A 3,865-nucleotide genomic window follows, 5' to 3' on the forward strand; every position below is an offset into this window, starting at 1 on the left:
CTATTTTGTATTAACCAATACCTTTTTCAGGTGAATAAGACCTTTTTAGATGTTTGTGGAAAACGCAGATCTCATTGTAGAAGTTCGCTAATAGTACTTTAAATAGTTATCCCTGCATTTCACTGCTTGCACGAGATTGACAGCATGCATCGAAACATTTTTTTTTTTTTTTTTTCAGTGAAGAAAGTGATGACGGTCGGCACTTCACCCTGCCTGAAATGGGCTTCCTGCGTGGGTCCATACTAAGTAATAATCCTCTCTCTTCGTACAGCACTATAGGGATTGTGGACGTACCTTTTCAAGAGATGTCAAAACATACCATGTAAGTGCACTTTCAATGCTATGGCTTATTGGGTAGCTACTGATGCATGAAGAGAGATTAAGAAGGAACTGAAACCTAGCAATTTTAAGGTATTTTCAGGTGTACACCCACCTAATTGGCACGACTAAATAATATATTACTTGATCTTTGGTCAGTGCCTCCAATTCTTCCATTGTGCTATTTTGGCTCCACAGTGGCTTACCTTAAGTCCAGACAATGCTTACATTGTGGCTGCCGTAAATAAGTAGCCTTGCTAGTTCACAAAGTGTCAAATTTTCATTTCCCCCCCCCCACACACACACACAAAGTGCACGTTTCTTAGCCCATAATAAAGCATTTGTTGAAATTGTGTCATAAAGTTTTTTTATCATGGTTTCCACATTAATGAGACATACTACTCATTCTCTTGCATTTTTGTGTCTTGAAAGGCGATAAAATACAGGGTACAGTTATTTTATACATCCTTGTGTTCTTGTGCCATTTCCTACCGACTTGCTAAATAAAAAAAATTTGCCTTTCTCAGCTATCCTTCCAGAAAATTTTATCAAAAAGTTGGACGCATGCTCATTCAGGAGTATCCCCGGCTTGCTGACAACTGTGGCAGTGGTCATGTGAGTATCGATCACACTTGTGTTGTTGACTTGATTTGGTGTCAGTTTGAATTGAACTGTAGTCAGTAGACCTGAAGCCATATATGTAAATAATTGGCTTTATTCTATTTTCAGTCTGAATGACACTGCTTGACAAGAAGTTGCTTGCACATTCTGCTAGCAATGTGAAAATTGGTTCTCAGCGCATTGGTCCAAGACATCCACAAGCCGCAGACATCACAGACATCACAAGCCGCCCAGAAATTCAGCCGGACGCCAAACTTCTTCGGCGAACGCCTCCTTCACAAACTCTGGATACGTCTCTGCAAAGCACCAGTGCACTGGAGGCGAGCCGTGCCAAAGGGAGAGAAGCGACGTGTTTCAACATGAGCTGAGCGTCCAGACAGCACGGCGCCGTGGCCCTGACGGTGAACCCCTTCTCGCCCCGCAGCATATTTGAAGCGAGAGCTCAGCAAGCTCTCCCATTGGCCCCGCGAAAGTGCTGCCGTCGGATTGGACCATTTTGAGCGTCAACGGTTCTCGGCGACGGAGTCTCAAGTGCTTCCGTTCGAGACTCCGAGTGTGAGTTCGTCACTAGCGTCCATCAGGAGCAGTTCGCCCCCTGACAGTGCGGACGCGGCGGAATCTCCCCGGCCGTCGCTGCGCGAGAACAGTCGCGTACGGCTATGGTAGCTTTCGGCCCCAGAGCCGAAAGAGCCGAAAAGACAAAAACCTGCGTCTGTTGGAGCCATATATGCAGGAGATTAAGGTAAACGGGAAAAAATGCAGAGCACTTCGGGACTCGGCAGCAACTATGGACGTTGTCCACCAGTCTTTGGTATCCCCGAGTGAGTTTACGGGAGAATGCGCTTGGATACAGCAAGTGGCCGAGCAGCAGAGCCGATCTTGTTGTGTAAATACCTGTAAATAGTGTATAAAGCCTTTTCTTCATCTCACCAACGCCGACTCGGATTCATCGCTACCGCCCAGGGAGCTGACAGCCCTCGTTCACGAAACGGGTGACGAGCGCTGCGTTACCAACTCCTTGGCACAACCCTGTTGACGGTGGGCTACTGTGTGATAACCCCACTGGCACAACATTGGATGGCAGCTGCGGGATTGACCGGCGTCAGGCACCTCGGCGCGGTGAGTGCCTGAAGTTTCCCTCAAACGCCAGACTTCTCTAACACACAGGGTAGATTAGAGAAAGGCTGAGCGTAGCATTGTGTTAACCTTGCGTGTTTCAAGCCTACAGGAAGTGTTTTGAAAACCAGGGGATGCTGAGAAGGGAATCAGTGTGAGAAAGGCTTGCGCATCTCTTGCTAGGAGCGAGATAGCGAACGTATAGTACACTATTCTAAAAAGGCAAACAACAAGAGGCCGGTAAAGGATGGAGAGTTACAAGGTCAAAGAACTTCTCCAAATTTGTGAGGAGTTGGGCATCGATGTGTGCTCAACGAAAAGAAAAAAAGCGATCCTTGAGATCTTGCATACTAATGACGTGACGGTTGAGGAAGCCGCAGAGGCCTGGGCTGATGTCAGTGAACGTCGCGAGAAAGCGGAAGAGAAGGAACGTCGCGAGAAAGCGGAGGAGAAGGAACGTTGCGAGAAAGCGGAGGAGAAGGAACGTCGCGAGAAAGAGGAGGAGAGGGAACGTCGCGAGAAAGCGGAGGAGAAGGAACGTCGCGAGAAAGCGGAGGAGAAGGAACGTCGCGAGAAAGAGGAGGAGAAGGAACGTCGCGAGAAAGCGGAGGAGAAGGAACGTCGCGAGAAAGAGGAGGAGAAGGAACGTCGCGAGAAAGAGGAAGAGAGAGAACGTCGCAAGGAAGAAATGCGGGAACGTGAGGCGAATATACAGCTGGAACTTAAAAAGATAGAGTTGCAGCTCCACAACCGCTCGCCAGCACCTAGCTTAGCTTCTGCGACAGTCCTTTCTAATAGTCCCAAAATCCGTGATCAACTACCGCCTTTTGCTATTGGCGAGGATATGGCTAAATTCCTCGTGAAATTTGAGCATGTGTGCGAACGAAATGACATCGAGCCATCCCTCTGGGCACAGAATTTGTTGGCTTTGCTTCCCGGGGAGGCATCTGACGTAATCACGTGCCTGTCGAAAGAGGCTTTCGAAAGCTACAGTGATGTCAAGGAGGCACTACTGCGGAAGTACAAATTGTCGCCTGAAGCCTTCCGGCAGAGGTTCCGATATGCTCATAAGGGTAAGGAGTCGCATGTTGACTTCGCGTTCCGTCTGAAGGCCGACCTAGTTGAGTGGCTCAAGGGCGAAGAGGTTTACAACGATCGCGATAAGCTCGTGGAATGCATCGCATTAGAGCAATTCTACCGTTGTATCGATGATGATGTCAGGCTCTGGTTGCTAGATAAGCTAACGGAGGTTAAGCTAAACATGGCAGCAGAGTTAGCGGAAGAATATTATGCCCGCCGAAGCTTACACAATAAGGCAGTGCGCGTATAGAAAACTGACAGAAAAGATGGCTTTCCGAGGAGGCCCGACGAACGGAAGCCATTCACTCGTCGTGAGTTTCGTAAAGACTCGTCTCTTACAAAGGAAACTGTAGGGGAGGGGCAGAATAAGTCTCAGAGGGCTAATGATGTTCCCAAACAGGGCAACGATGCGACACGTTCTTTTGAAAAACGCAAACCGTTGAAATGCTATAACTGCAAAAGGGAAGGGCACCTTGCAGTGTACTGCAAACAGGGAGTTGTGTTGGCGACCATTCGGGAAAAAGACAAAAACCTGCGTCTGTTGGAGCCATATATGCAGGAGATTAAGGTAAACGGGAAAAAATGCAGAGCACTTCGGGACTCGGCAGCAACTATGGACGTTGTCCACCAGTCTTTGGTATCCCCGAGTGAGTTTACGGGAGAATGCGCTTGGATACAGCAAGTGGCCGAGCAGCAGAGCCGATCTTGTTGTGTAAATACCTGTAAATAG

The 3,865-nt window shown here is 48.3% G+C and overlaps 1 pseudogene; it reads left to right on the forward strand.

The window, feature by feature from the left end:
- The first annotated feature begins 1,857 nt into the window (after positions 1-1,857).
- Positions 1,858-3,865, forward strand: LOC146200859 (uncharacterized; annotated as a pseudogene).

This window comes from Amblyomma maculatum, chromosome 2, assembly GCF_055883805.1.
Source record: "Amblyomma maculatum isolate TAMU_Amacu chromosome 2, ASM5588380v1, whole genome shotgun sequence".
Taxonomy (NCBI): Eukaryota; Metazoa; Arthropoda; class Arachnida; order Ixodida; family Ixodidae; genus Amblyomma; species Amblyomma maculatum.